Here is a 15664-nt window from a genome sequence, read left to right as displayed (position 1 = left end):
AAAAACAAACCACAACTCTTAACAGTTTTTCTATTACTGTTGCTTTACCAGGCAGAAAGAACTTTTCCTACTAATAGAAAGATCTAAATCACTTGTCAAAAACAAAAAGCGAAATGCCTACCCCTGCTTCTGTGCCATACTGCCTCCCTAGATGCTGGCACCCTCTTCACTGAAGCAGCCTCCAAATTGAAGGATAAGAACTATTTAAAATGCTCTTACTAGGGCCCTCCCTGGTGGTGCAAGTGGTTAAATCACAGTTCTATGAGGCTGTCTGCAGCCCCTGCCGCGCGAGCTTGATCCCCAGCCAGGTAGCTGACTCACATGGCGTAGGGGACCTCTCCTGTCCTACCCACTGTTCTCCTTAGCAGTGTACTTCAGTCAATCCACCTGTTCTGCACCCCACTCTGTCTCTGACTAATCTTCTCACCCCCTGAACTCCAGTTCTTATATGCGTAAACAGATCTTTTAAAAAAAAAAAATAACTAGGGCCCTCCCTGGTGGCGCAGTGGATTAAAGCACAGCACTGAGAATCTAAAGCTGCTTCCGCATGAGTTCGATTCCCGACTGCCCCGGAGGTGACCACATGGTGTGGCAGACCTCTCCTGACCCGCCTGCTGCTCCCTTCAGCAGTGTACTTCGTAGATCTGCCTGTTCTGTTCCCTACTCTGTCTCTGGTGAAGCCTCTCGCCGCCCCTGAGCCTCTGGCCTGTACCCCAGTTCTATACGTACAAATAAATAAATCTTAAAAAAAAAAGAATATGTATATAAATGTTATAAAGTATAACACAGTTTCTTCAACTCAAAGTTGAAAAATACTAAAATAAACATATGACTTCATTATTCACTACTTAAGACTCAAAAATTACAATTTCTGTAAAATATGCTTTATCTCTGTGGATAAAGATAAGGCTATACATAAGTTGTTTTTATTTTATATAGCTTTTACATTTTATATATGTTTTATTTTATATATTTTCTTTCAAGTCATTTCAGTAGACATCAAGACATTCTAACCTGCACTGTGTATCTCTAGGAATAGGGGCATTCTGCCCAATAACCACAACACTATTATCACACCTACTATCATCGAATACCCAGTCCTTATTCAAATTTTTCCAACAATCCAAAAAGTATTTTATTAAAGATGTATTTTATTTATTTATGCATATAAGAGCTGGGGTATAGACCAAAGCAGGGAGTGTGTGAGAGGATTCACCAGGGACTGAGGAGGAGCAGAACAGGCAGATCCACTGAAATGCACTGCTGAGGGGAGCAGCTGGCAAGATAGGAGAGGTCAGTGGTGCCATGTGGGCAGGGGAGCAAACTCATGCCCCAGTGGCTGCCAACAGCTTGACAGTGCTAGTGCTAGGTCTCCAGGTTTTGTTTTGATTGTTTGATTGTGTTTATTTACTTATGACACCAGCTTTTTTAGAAAACAGGACTTACAGAAGGTCTTATAGGCCTCATATAGTAGCTTACAGAGGTCTTACATACTACTTTTGTTCACTGTTTCCTCACTGGTTAGTTGCTCCTCTATCTATATTTCCTATCAACCAAAGGCTACATATAAAATCCTTACTGGATTTAGGTTGAATGCTTTTGGCAGAATGCTTGATAGGTCATGTTATCTGTGTCTCGTGTGTGGCCCATCAGGGGGCACTTATCCTCAGCCCACCCCACTTTGTGAGGCCTACTAAATTACATAATCACTTGATACAGCATGATCACTTGATTGAGATGGTAACAGAACTCGCCATATAAATGTGTATTTCCAAACTCGCCATATAAAGGTGTATTTCCAATCTGTGCCTAATATCTGACACTGTTTGAATAGTTTATTCCTCTCCAACCTTTTGCTTAATAGTTTAGTATTCATTGCTGATTCCTTCTTGGTTAGTATTTTCAGGAGCTGAAAAATATGGATTTCTAATTCCACCATTATTTCTATAGTTGTTAGTTAGCATTTTTCTGGATAGATATTTCCCTTAATAACTGAGGGAGGGTAATGCTTAATTTTTCCTTTATTACTTCAATCTTATTGTTTTGTTTTTAAGATTTATTTATTTATTTATTCATACAGAACTGGGGTATAGGCCAGAGGTGCAGGGGCCGTGAGAGGATTTACCAGAGACAGAGTGGGGGAGCAGAACAGGCAGATTAAGGAAGTACACTGCTGAGGGGAGATGGGTGGGTCGGGAGAGGTCTGTTGTGCCATGTGGGTCACCTCTGGGGCTGGGATAGAACATGCACTGAAGGTGCAGCGGCCAGCTTGCAGTGCTGCATCCTTACCCATTGCACCACCTGGGAGGGCCCAATCTTACTGTTTTATGATAGCAAATCTGGGGGACAACACAAGTGTCCCTCTTAAAGAGATTATGTAACACATCTGTGGTGAGAAAGATTTTCTGGATATTGATAAGATGTATTGTTAAGAGGGAAAAAAGGAAGGCATACTGTAATAAGAAAAGAAATTAAGGTTGACATCCTGGGTACTGAAGGGATAAGATGAAAGAAGACAAAGAGAGAAGCAAGTCTTCTCCATGTTTTTGTGTCATTTTAATTTTTGAAATAAATAAATGTAGTTAGTATTCAAAATTTATTTTTTTAAGCTTTTATTTATTCATACAGAACTGGGGTACAGGCCAGAGATGCAGAGGGTGAGAGGAGTCACCAGAGACAGAGCAGGGAGCAGAGCAGACAGATCTATGAAGTACACTGCTGAGGGGAGCAGCGGGCGGGTCAGGAGAGGTCTGTAGCACCAGGTGGGTCACCTCCTGGGTAGGGATTGAACTCACACTGAAGCAGCTGCTGCTTGCTCGCACAGTTGGATCTCCTCCAGGGCAGGCAGGGATTGAACTCATGCGGAAGTGGCTTCAGCTTCTTAGTGCTGTGCTTTAAGCCGCTGCGCCACCAGGGAGGGCCTCAAAATTTATTTTTTATAAATATTTACTAAATTAAAATATATGTTAAGTTTAAAAAAGCAAAATACAGGACCCTCCCTGGTGGTGCAAGGGACCCTCCCTGGTGACCCAGCACTCCCCATCCAGGGAGCTGACCCACATGGCACAGCAGAGCTCTCCTATCTCACCTGCTGCTCCCCTCAGCAGTGGATTTCACTGGATCTGCCTATTCTGCCAGTCCTACTCTGTCACTGGTGAATCCTCTCACCCCCTGCACCTCTGGCCTGTGCCCCAGTTCTTGCATGCATAAATAAATCTTTAAAAAAAAAAAAAGCAGACTACAAAATTGTTCATACAGTATACTCCCAATTATGTTTAAAATCTTGGGGAAAATAAAGCAAAAGAAATATGAAAGCATTAACCATAGTTGTCATCTTTGGGTAGCAGGACTGCAAATGACTTAATAATTAGTGAAGGCAGTGTTCTTTTTACTTTAAATTTAAAAAGTAGGAAATGCATACTGTAACAAGTCAGGAAACAATTAGTTCTTTATGTCTGTATGTCATGAAATGTTACAATCTAAAAAGATGTATCCAAATAGAGGGAAGGAAAACATTTACATTTGTTGAAATGCATTTTCTCCCTAGGATATTAAAATGGGGAAAAAAATAATAAAAAATAAAGAGCCTCTCTCGTAGTGCAAAGGGTTAAATCCCAGCGCTATCAAGATGTCCGCAGCCATTGCAGCAGGCCAGGGAGCTGACCCACAGGGCACAGCAGACCTCTCTAGTCTCGCCCACTGCTCCCCTCAGTGGTATATTTCAGTGGATCTGCCTGTTCTGTTCCCCACTCTGTGTCAAACCAACCCTTTCACCCCACATACATGCCTCTGGCCTATACCCCATAAATAGCATAAATATATCTTTCTTAAAGAAAATGTAAAAAAAGATTCTACGGTAAGCCAATACTTCAAGTTCCTCCTCACCTACTGCACAAACATGCCCTAAGGAGTGCCGAAGCCTGCATCCTCACGCCATGGTTCCCATCCCTCATTAGAGCATGACATAACATGCTGCAGGCTAACTTCCCTAATAAATTAAGGATGAACTAACTGGCAGGAAATAATATCCTTGGTGACCCTGACAACTCAGTGAGGTTTTGGATCAAAAGTCTGGAAGTAAAACTGCCACTACTGAATAATTACCAACCAGGAAACTGCCAGAAAAATAGTTCCTTGTGCCTTTGTTAAGTCTGTGATGTTTTCTTTAATTCTTTTACTTAATACAGAGATGTTCAGAAGAAATGTGCCGTTAAGGCTCCTTGTCCAAACAGGACAACATAAGAGTATGTTCCAAGAAATACATTTGTGATCTTACAACATGTGACGGAAACAATAGCAGTCCAATTCCCCTCTTGCCCCCTTACCTTCTGATTCTGTATAACTCAAGTAGGAAGAAAATATAGGTCACAAACATCATATGAAACTGTGATGCAACATCAAATACCTACAGAGTCAGAAAAGGAAAGAGCTGCCTTCCTTTTCTACAAATACAAGTTATAAAGAAAACTAAACTATTTGTTCAGGTTAACAAAGAGCTTGTATAATAAATCCCCAGAACCTAAACCCACTGAAGTTCAAACAAGAGAAAGTCTGACTGGCTCATGGCAAAAAGTCAGAGGGAGCAAAGCAACTGCACAGTATCTCTTTTGTCTTAAAAACATTTACTCTGTTTCTTTAAAAAGATAAGGGACTTCTCCTGATATACTTTGGACCAGTTACCTGAGAAGAAATCTTTATTTTGTTCTCTGTAAAGAACAAAAGGAGCAAACCCAAAATGAAGTCAGACAGGCCTGTCACAAAGGAGGAAGTGCCAGCCAAGTGTTTTTCATCCCTCTTCTTTTTTTTAAGATTTATTTATTTATTTCTGCATTCAGAACTGGGGTACAGCCAGAGATGCAGGAGCAGTGATAGGATTCACCAGAGACGAGTGGGAAGCAGAACAGGCGACTGTCGAAGTACACTGCTGAGGGGAGATGGGTGGGTCGGGAGAGGTCTGCTGTGCCATGTGGGTCACCTCTGGGATGTGGATGGAACTCATGCTGAATTCGCTTTTGCTTCTGAGTGCTGTGCTTTAACCCACTGCGCCACCAGGGAACGCCACATCCCTCTTCTTGTAAAGGAAGAAGAAACGTTTCCCAATCTGCCCTAAAAGACCTAGACAAAGGATGTTAAGAATACTGTTTGTGATACCATTACACAGTCCCCTGAATCAATTCTCAAACACCAAAAGTCTTAGACAAGTCTTAGAACCACAAAGATTCGATTTGAATATAAACATAACAAAACTAGCATGATTCTGCCCATGTCCACCCCATAATAAGACTTGATGACTCTAAAATGATGGGAAGATAATCATCTTTAAAGGTTTTCTATGCTAGGGCCCTCCCTGGTGGCACAACGGGTTAAAACACAGCACTACAAAGCAACCACTTTAGCACAAATTCGATCCCCAGACAGAGAGCTGTCCCACATGGCGCGGCAGACCTCTCCTGCCTCACCCACGGCTCCATTCAGCAGTGTAGCTGGTCAATCCGCCTGTTCTGTTTCCTACTCTGTCTTGGTGAGTCCTCTTGCCATCCTGCACTTCTAATCTGTACCCCAGTTCTCTATGCATAAATAAATCTTTTTTTTTTTGAGGACACATTCCACATTTTATTTACATTTTATGACTAATTTTAATCTCAAAAATCACATAACCATATATCTACTCCCTTTTTGTTGATTTCACTTAAACCTAAATGAGTGGTTTGTCAAACAAAGACTGTAAACAGATATTTACCATGTCTGTTACATGTAACACACAGGAACGGCTTTTAACAGAAATTCATTGAACTCTCCCCATGACTATTTTTATTATAAATACAAGTATCAAAACGAACCTGAACATACTTTTGACACCACAATTTGTGACAATATTCACTGTACCTGCAACTTTAGGCAATTTAAACAGCATCTCTTTTTCTAAACAAGATGGACAAAGCATGCTAATTAGGTCTTCTTTCTTGCAATTTTTCACTTTTGTGAAATACACATGCTTCCAAAGCCATTCGATACTTCTAGTAATGCTTTCATCTTGTAAAACTGAATTCAATTTTGAGCGCTCTAGGTTTATGTTTCAATGACTGAGCCTTGACAAGAAAAAAAAAAAACCTGTGCTGCATTTTTCCTCCTGTTACCTGAAAACATAATGGGTGTACATATATTAATTATATTCTTTAAAATGTACAGGTCATGCTTATCAGCTGGGATTCTTTTACTTAATGTGTGGGTATTTTGTATTGTGATATTTAATCAAAACATTAACATGAGTAGCAGGTTGTTGATTTAAGACAAGTCTAAGATCCACTAAAATTAATTATTGTATGTTTGTCCTTCTGGTGGCTGTGGAAGTTTCATATTTTCTTTGGACATCATTAAACGTCTTAGCTCTTGAAGTACAACTTTAATGCTATATGAATTTGCCATTTTGCTAAGACTGGTATGCTCCACGCATCAACCATTCCCCTGGAATTATTTATTCCATTCACATTAATTTTGGTTACAAATCTAACTGATGGAGGAGCTTCTGGGTCCACATTCTACTTTCAGGCTATATATTCTGTTTTCATAATTTGTCCCGGTGGCCCAATAATCATGCCTGTCCACCTTGTAAGTGTCATATCTTCATCATCATCAGGGCCTCAGCTAACCATACCATCACCCACTCCTTTTTGTCCTTCTTCTAGTTCTTCCAACAAGCAAAAATTATGAGGAACATTAACTCGTGTGGAGACCACAATCTTATCCTGCAACCCGACGCAGCCACCTCAAATAAATCTTTTTTCAAAAAAGGTTTTCTCAGCCCTCCCTGGTGGTGCAGTGGATTGGAGCACAGCACTCAGAAGCTATAGCCACCTCAGCATGAGTTCCATCCCCACCCCAGAAGTGACCCACATGGCACAGCAGACCTCTCCTGACCCGCCCGCTATTCCTCTCAGCAGTGTACTTCGTCAGTCAGCCTGTTCTGCTTCCAGCTCTGTCTCTGGTGAATACTCTCACTGCCCCTCTACCCCAGTTCTGCATGAATAAATAAAATCTAAAAAAAAAAAAAAAAAAGTTTTCTCTGCGCTATATAATTAACAACTAATAAAAATCCCCTAGAGAGTATGTTGTCATCACCCAGTGGAAACTACAAGTTAGACTTAAAGATCCCCTTGTAATTTGCTCATGTTCTACCAAGTTTACTCTACCTTCTAGATAGATGACTTTAGACAAGTTACTCAACCTCTTTGAGGCTTAAAGAACTTCTCTGCAAAACAGAAATTACAGTATTTGTGCCAGGTAGTTGTGAGGCTCTGGTCAGAAAAGGCAGGGAGAGCATTACCACTCTTTTGTTGTTGTGGTTGTCTTATTGCTGAAACCCCTTGGCGTTCACTGTGGTTTACTTTACCAAACAATATGGTCAACTAAAACCCTAGAGATCCATAATTCCCAAGAGTAGCAAATTTCTAAGAAACATTTCAAAGACTGTTACCAGACAACAAAAATATTTGGAAAAAATAAAGTGTATTTGTATGGCAAAATAATTTAAGATTGAGCTATCTCTACACATAAGTGAATTAAAAAACAGAACCAAAGGTGTAGAGTTAAATGTGTAATCTGGTTAATAATTCATTCCCCCAAAGTCTCCCTTCCAATAGCATTACAGGGATATGAATCAGAAAACTATCAGACTATTAAAAATGAGCCAAATCTACCAGGTGGAAAAATAACAAAAATAATGAACAACCATATACCAGAGACATTTTGTTGGGGTGGAGTTGGGAATGGGATCAAAAACGGGGTGAGGGGAGGGAAATGCACGGGATTATGGTGATGGCACATGGGTGACTTGGTGATGGGAAACCCGTGGGGATTACAATTGAGATGGAAAAAAAATGTACAAAATGATGTAAAAATAAAATTTTGTAAAAAAAAAAAAAAAAGAGCCAAATCCCCTCCCTGATGGCGCAGCAGGTTAAAGCACAGCATTGAGAAGCTAAAGCCACCTCAACATGAGTTCGAACCCCACCCACCCCGGAGGTGACCACATGGCGCAGCAGACCTCTCCTGACCCGCCCACTGCTCCCCTCAGCAGTGTACTTCGTTGATCTGCCTGTTCTGCTCCCCATTCTGTCTCTGGTAAAGCCTCTCACCACCCCTTCACCTCTGGCCTGTACCCCAGTTCTGTGTGCACAAATAAATAAATCTGTAAAAAAAATGAGCCAAATCACCTTATTTGAATAACGATATCTTTCCCACTTCACTAGGACCATGCAAAGTGTAAGTGTTAAATTAACTACATAACACCGACACACAGTCCATAACATACTGACTATAACCCAAGGTTAACTCTTTAAAAGAAAATACTAAACCTAGGCTTACTTGTATAAGTACATTTCTCCCAATGGGAAAATTAACTACAAAATGTCAGGCCTCTAATTAGGGGCCTAAAAGTGGCCCAGTACTGTTAGAAACTCCATGTGGGTATAAACACATAGGGTTGTCTACAATTGGCAGCTTTGTTTTCATTAAATAGGATTTTCAGCAGGGCATTTCAGGACATTTCAAATGATACCAAGTACAAAATGTAAGCACCAGAGCCAGCAACCATACCTGCCTTTATACAATTCCTCTTGCATGATCCTAAATTAGCACCACCGAGTACTAAAGAATATCCTAAACTCTTGCCAACAGGGAAGGAGCTAGAGGAGATGATGATAAGTAAAACAAGCCAGTGGGGCAAAACAAATACCTAAAGGTGTCATTTATATTTGTAAAACAGAGAAACCATGCAAAGGGTGAGATAAAGCCAAACTAAAAACTACCCAGACAGCTGACCAGAGAACCCAGGCCAGGGGAAGCAGGAGCGAGCACAAAGGGAGAGGGCCCGGGTAGAGAAAGGATTGTGGGTGGTATTTTGGTGGTGGGTGCAGTATAGTAATAAAACCTCAAGGGGGACAGACATCTTATATTTTTAAATCACAAACATCGATGTAAAAGGTAGACTAGTGCTGGAGGGGCTGGGTACAGAAGGTGTCTAATTTTGCCCCAAGCAAGAGAGGAGGGTGCCCTTGCAGTGCCATGCTCTCAACTCCACCCCTGGTATTCTGAGCAAAGGGACTAGAGAACAGGGTGGAGCTGAGCTGCTATTCTGGGAGACTTTAACAGGGGTAATGTTCCTGGATTTGCGCTCATTGTCATCTAGAGCTGCTGCAGACAGCTCCTCCAACTGGAGGGCCTTCAGTCCCCCAAGGAACGGGGAAAGCTCCCCCACCTCAGAAGCAACAGGCCTCTGGACCCATAACCAGTGAAAGAGGTTCTAACCCAGTGACAGTTTTTTAAGATACTATATCAAGATGCTAACTGGTTAAGTCTAGATAAAGAAATTTTTAAAGATTTATCCATTTATTCGTACAGAACTGGGGTACAGGCCAGAGATGCAGAGGGTGAGAGGACTTACCAGAGACAGAGTGGGGTACAGAACAGGCAGATCAACGAAGCAAACTGTTGAGGGGAGCAGCGGGCGGGTAGGGAGAGGTCTGCCATGCCATGTGGTCCCCTCCAGGGCAGGCAGGGATCGAACTCATGAGGAAGTGGGAAGTGGCTTAAGCTTGCTTCTTTGTGCCATGCTTTAACCCGCTTTGCCACCAGGGAGGGCCCTAGATAAAGAAATTTTAAGTAATACTGGTTTTACTTTTTTAATCCCTAATTTCTAAATTAGAGTGGGTCTGGCAATTAGCCTGCCTGGCAATCAGCCTGCCTGCCTGACTGAATCCCAACAATAATAAAAATAAAAATTTTCATTTTATCCTCCTTTAGAGAATTTTTCTAAGCAAAATGAGACATGGGTGAGGAAAAATAATTTTCCTTCCACCCTTTTAAGTTCTTGGCCAAGAGACCCTTGTAATAAGTCAAATTAGCAGAAGAAAAACAAAATTTTTAAAGCATATATATCTCCCGTATAAATGAGAGAAATGCAGGAAAGCTGAGTAACGGCCCAAATAGCCCCCTCAGCTAAAGAGAAGGGATACTAAGGGAGGCAGCGAAAGTCAGCACTGGGATGGCCAGGAAGGGCACAGTAAAAAATAATATTGTTGTCAATAAGGTTGCTGTTTTCTCCACTGATAAGAGATAAGCAGATTTGGCTACCTCCACTTACATATTAATTTATACACAGAAATAGCTCTTACAAAAGAGTAACTTCTATTCAGTTTTTAGAGCTTTTCCAATCTGCTGTTTCTCAAAAATAACCAGCCTAAAATAATGCTTATGTCAAAGACTTATTTTCGGGTGGCTCCCCTTCATCACCCACTGCAGAGTTCTCCAAACTATTTCATACAAAAGATTATATCACTATCACCTTTAAAAAACACAAAACAATGGTTCTCCTGGTGGGGCAATGGGTTAGGACACAGCACTGCAAGCCAGTGGCAGCCACTTCAGTAACAAGTTCAATCCCCAATCCCGGAGCTGACCCACATGGCACAGCAGACCTCTCCTATCTCGTCCACTGCTCCCCTCAGCAGTGTACTTCATCGATCTGCCTGTTCTGCTCCCCATTCTGACTCTGGTGAAACCTCTTATCACTCCTGCATCTCTGGCCTGTACTCTAGTTCTGTATGCATAAATAAAGAAATCTTTAAAAAAACAAACAACATAACACCACAAGATAATTTAACACCTATGTTTCATATCATAGATACTGTCCTTAATCCTTTACATAGAGTAAATAATTTAGAATAAATTATCCCCACAGTCACCCCATCAGGTACCTGAGTTCCTGAGAACATAAATCACAATATCAGTGGTAGATTTGGAATTCAATTTGGCAGTTTGATTCCAGAGTTTCAGTATCAAATTACTCAGAAAATTCCCTAATGCCTGAGATAAAACCTCCTACACCATCTCTCCACTATTTCATGTACTAGTCTTTCATGTACTAGACCCTCAATCAGTGTTTGAGTAGGAAATCTGCCTGCCTTACATTCTTAATGTTCATTTCCTCAAATGTTAAGAAATTATATGATGCTGAAGACAAATGAAAAAAAAAAAAAAAGAAAAGAAAATCTTACTCCTTCCTTTACAGAGTGGGAGAGCAAAAATCTGCCACCACAAAATGGAAAAATTTCCTAAGACAGACTGTGAAGGCTGAGTAGAGGTTGCTCTTTGTAAGAGACATTTATGTGTGTAAAGGAAAATCTCTACTTGAAAAGTGGTCTCCTTCACTGTTAGGGAAGTTCTCGTCTCAACTCTGATCCATACACAAGACAGAACTAAATCTTCTAATAGTCATGCCTGCTTACTGATACCAACTCCTCCTTCCTCCCCTCCTGTTTCCCAGTCCTGTCTTGGCTGAGATTATTTAAGATGGTGACCCAAGTGGTAAAAGATGGAGCTTTCCAGCCCTACCTGGCTCCCTAAAAGGGGCAGCTGAAAACTATGGGCAAGGTGGAACTGCGAGGTTGAATATAGGTTGGCCACCATATTTTCTGTGGTTTCAGCTTGCGCCATGGTCTTTGCTCTATTGATCCTATCTACTGGTAGAACTGATGGCATCCTGCTGTTAGCAGGTGACTAAGAGGCACCCTGAGACCCCAAACAACAAACAGGGTGTTTGGATCCTAAAAAGGGATCCTGCCAACTGCTGCATAAAGACAAAGACTGTTAGTGTGAAACTTGAACAGAATTAATGTGCATAGAGAAAAAAGAGAAGCGAGGATATTACTATACTAGAAAAGCCCAAATTACCCATTCTCTTGTGGGCAAATGTCCAGCCAAACAATTGTTGGCACAAAGCAGATCCAAAGGAAGGTGAAAGCTTGCCACAAGTCTAAGGCATCTTCCAGTGGGAAGACATGGTAGAGGTAAAAAGAGCCAGGCAAGTCTGGGACAAAAGGAGAGACACAAAAATACACATCAGTGGTCCTCCCTGGTGGTGCAATGGGTTAAAGTGCAGCACTATGAGGCTAGCTGCTGCATGATTTCTATCCCAGGCCAGGGAGGATAGCACAAGCCCACAAGTGTTTGGCTTTTGAATAAGCCTGGCTGCTTACCTCAACTCTTACTTCCCAGCAATTCTCCCTGCAGGCAGTCAAGACTCATGGCCGATTCATGATGTTGACAGGATTTGCAATCCTCAGAGATCTCGTTGGCTGGGAGGTGGAAGTGGAGTCCATGAAACATCAGTGGGTGGAGTTCATTCAGGACATATTCTCCCCCTCACTCACCACCCAAACAAGCAGAAGGGATATGTGTGAGAGACCTACGGATGGCTGGCAATGGTAGCCTTTATTCTTGAACTTGTACTTTGATTTTGCTCTTTTCCATCCAGAAAAACTTGCCGGCCACCTTCTGCCTCTTTCCTTTGGCTCCCTGCCAGAAGGTGCCTTAGAATTGTCGCAAGCTTTTGAATCTCAGTGGCCTGCTTTGGGCCAACCCTGTTTGGCTGGGCATTTACCCACAGGGGTTAGGTAACTGAGTGTTTGGGGAAACTACTATACGTTCTTCTCTTCTCACCATGCACACTAATTCTATTAAAGCTCTCTACTGAAAGTTTTATGCAGTAAGAGTATGATTTGTCTTTATGTGCCTGATAACAGAACCCACTTAGAGTGAGCAAATTTGGGGTCTCTGGGTGTCCCTCAGTCTGCCCACTAACATTAGCTCTCTCATTTTCTCACTTCCTGATGTAAATCTGCTTTGGGGTCTTGTCTTGTACTCTGAAGCACACTGATGGTTATCTGTTATTCACCAAGGCTATGTGGAGGGCACAGCCCACTGGCATCACCATTGTGTATGTGGCCCCTCATTAACCACAAAGCTGTTCAACAACACTTGATGATACAGTCTCATGCCGGCAGTTTCATTCACATGGCAGAAAGATTTGTTAGTGACCTCCTTGCACTGCTAGAGTTGGCCCTAAATCATTAATTCTCTACAATTAATTCTCTACAATTACCTTATTTTAACTACCTCTGGTGTAGATTTTATCCAAAGATAGTCATCATCAGCTCCTTCCTATTTTGTCCCCCAACTGCTGCAGCTATAAAGAGATAAAAATGTACTTCCCTCTCCTTGGATCTGGGCTGACTTTGTGACCTGTGATCACAAAATGTGGCACAGAATGGTCCAGGCCTGGCAGCTTCCACTTCCACTCTTAAAGCCAATGAACAGGCTATAAGGAAATTCAGAATGCCCTACTGGATAGACTGACCATGTAGAAGTTAATACATGAATAAGGTATCACCTAGAAAGAGAGAATAGTCACATGGAAAGCTATCAAGAATCCAAACCAGAGTTGTATCTTTCCCGCCCAGCTACCAGCTGAAAGCAGGCAATGAGTGAACGTCAACAGATGTCATCACCTAGGGTAGGAGAACCATCCAGACATGTCAAAATTATTGTTTTAAGCCACAAATCTTTTGGTAACGGTGATACTGTGATTTATAGTAAGAAATGTATTTGGTCTTCATTCTCATTGCTGGCAGAGTTCATAAAACCCTTGAAACCACCTAACAGAGGAGTCTTTTGTCTTTCATAAGCTCCCCTTTGGAATTTATGCTAAGGAGATGACTTGGGGTGGTGCCACTTGATAGTCTTAGGAAGGGGTGGTCACCAGAATTCTAATCACCAAGTAATTAGAGGGTTAGATGGTTTCAGCTCCATCCAGTGTCCTGAGATGGAATGGAGATGGGGGGAGCAAGCAGATTTAGCTCTATAAAAACATTTAAACAAAATTCAATGAAGTTCTTGGTGGAGGATGATGCACCCCAGTTTCACGGAGATGTAAGTTTCTATGTTTGGGACCCTTCTAGATCCCACCCTCCGAGCCGCTTCATCTAGTTATTCATCTATATCTTTTCAAATAAATTGTTAAATACTGTTTGACTTTTGTGAGCCATGCTAGCCAAGCAGTCATACCCAAGGGTCTTAAGAACGTGCCAACCTGGCAGATAAAGGCTCTAAAGCAAGCTCTGCATGTATGTGCATGTGTATGTACATGCACACGTGTGCCTGTGGGATGTGACGCTATCTCCAGTTAGTGTCAGAACTGAATTAGACTGTAGGAAATGCAGGCCCTGCTGAGAACTGGGAACTTGCTTGGTAGTGTCAGAAAAAAACAAACATTAGAAGTTGGTTTTGCACGGCAATAGATAACTAAAACATTATTTAGTATAACTTTTCCTTGCTGGAACTCTTTTCCCTTGCTGGACTATAAAAAACATACCTGTCATAACTCCAATACTGAGCACAGCACCTAACATAGAATATAATGAATATGTGTATGCACTGGTGGTGCAGTGGGTTAAAGCAGAGTACCACGAAGCTACCACAGCCCCTGCAGCACAAGTTTCATCCCTGGCCAGGGAGGTGACACACAGAGCATGGTAGACCTCTCTTGACCCGCCCGTTGCTCCCCTCAACGTATTTCAGTCCGTCTCACTGTTCTGCTTCCTAGTCTCTGATGAATCCTCTCACCCCCCACCCCACACACACACCTCTGGCCTGTACCCCAGTTCTGTACGCGTAAATAATCTCTAAAAAAAGAAAAGTTACAAGGAAAACTCAAAACAACCCCCGCATTCCAACAGAAACATCTAAATAAAAAAAATATGTATGGTCAGATATAGGGTAGTGCTGATGAGTTCAAAGTCATAAAATCAATTTCTATAAGTCAAATTTTTAAAAAGAGAAAACTACTATTACCAACCTAAATTCAACCTGTCATTTCATTATGCAAAGGTCTTAAATCATGAAACAACACAGTATGCACTGGGTAAATCCACCCCCATCACTACCGAAGGGCAGAGGAAGAACTTAAAATAGCCTATTTAGAACAAAGTACAGTGCTAATACATAGTCCCAACACAAGGATGGGAGTTCTGAAGATATAAAAGTGATATGATTTAATGTGTAAAGTAAGGCTAAGAAGTAAGAAGTCATCAATATCTGATTTTTACTACTGAGTTGTTACATAATCTTAAGACTCACTGAATTTGAAGCTTTCCTCCATATATAAGCTCAAAGCAGTAACACCCTCTTTCTAACTTCAAGGAGTAATGACCTCGGAGTATTTTAGAAGAAATGGTTACAAAAAAAAACAAAAATTAAAGACAAGATTACTAACTTTTCAAAGTAAAAGTCAAATTAGGAACCAACAAGTGGTATACACAATAAATGGCAGTTTACACAAAAATGTCTGGCACCTACAATTCTAAGATAGTGAAAAGAAAACTACAGTGAGTAAAAAGCAGAATCAGAAAGTGCCTCGAATTAATCATCAGACCAAGTGAAAGCAAATAACTTCATATAATCAATTCCAATACCATAAAATTAATACAGCCCCTTTAAAAAAAAAAAGCCGAAAGTCCAGAAATGAAAGCTGGTTGATAGAGCTTGCACCTCTACTGCAGACATACAGAGTCACATACCCATTTATGTTCAGAATACAAATACTCTGAGATTCAGCTGATCTGTCTAGTCTAATCTTAAAATGTAACAACGATGCACTGCAACGGCTTCAGACTAGCTAACTGGAACTGTAGTGGGGTGCCATATAATATGGAAGGTGGGTGGGTGAAGAGAGAGAGATCTCTTGCTTCTGCTGTCCGACTAGTCCCCTGGTACAACTGGGAAAGAGACACATGGAGAAGAAAGACACCTGGAAGAGACACAAGGGTGA

At 41.4% G+C, this 15664-nt stretch overlaps 1 protein-coding gene and 1 pseudogene across 8 annotated transcripts in view; both read right to left on the bottom strand.

Annotated features, from left to right (window-relative positions):
* AMBRA1 (autophagy/beclin-1 regulator 1) overlaps positions 1-15664 on the bottom strand; it is a 168121-nt gene that overhangs the window by 132357 nt on the left and 20100 nt on the right. Inside the window, exon 1 of one of the 8 annotated variants that reach the window (XM_012725504.1) lies at positions 12036-12105. The exons of the other annotated variants lie outside the window; for them this stretch is intronic. The gene's annotated coding sequence lies outside the window, so the exon portion shown is untranslated. Of the gene's footprint in view, positions 1-12035; positions 12106-15664 lie in introns of those variants that run through there. 8 annotated transcript variants of the gene reach the window in all.
* LOC101635988 lies at positions 6313-11493 on the bottom strand (annotated as a pseudogene).

This window comes from Condylura cristata, unplaced genomic scaffold (assembly GCF_000260355.1).
Source record: "Condylura cristata isolate star-nosed mole 26May11 unplaced genomic scaffold, ConCri1.0 scaffold00015, whole genome shotgun sequence".
In the NCBI taxonomy this organism is placed as follows: Eukaryota; Metazoa; Chordata; class Mammalia; order Eulipotyphla; family Talpidae; genus Condylura; species Condylura cristata.
This window is presented reverse-complemented; position numbering and strand designations above follow the sequence as displayed.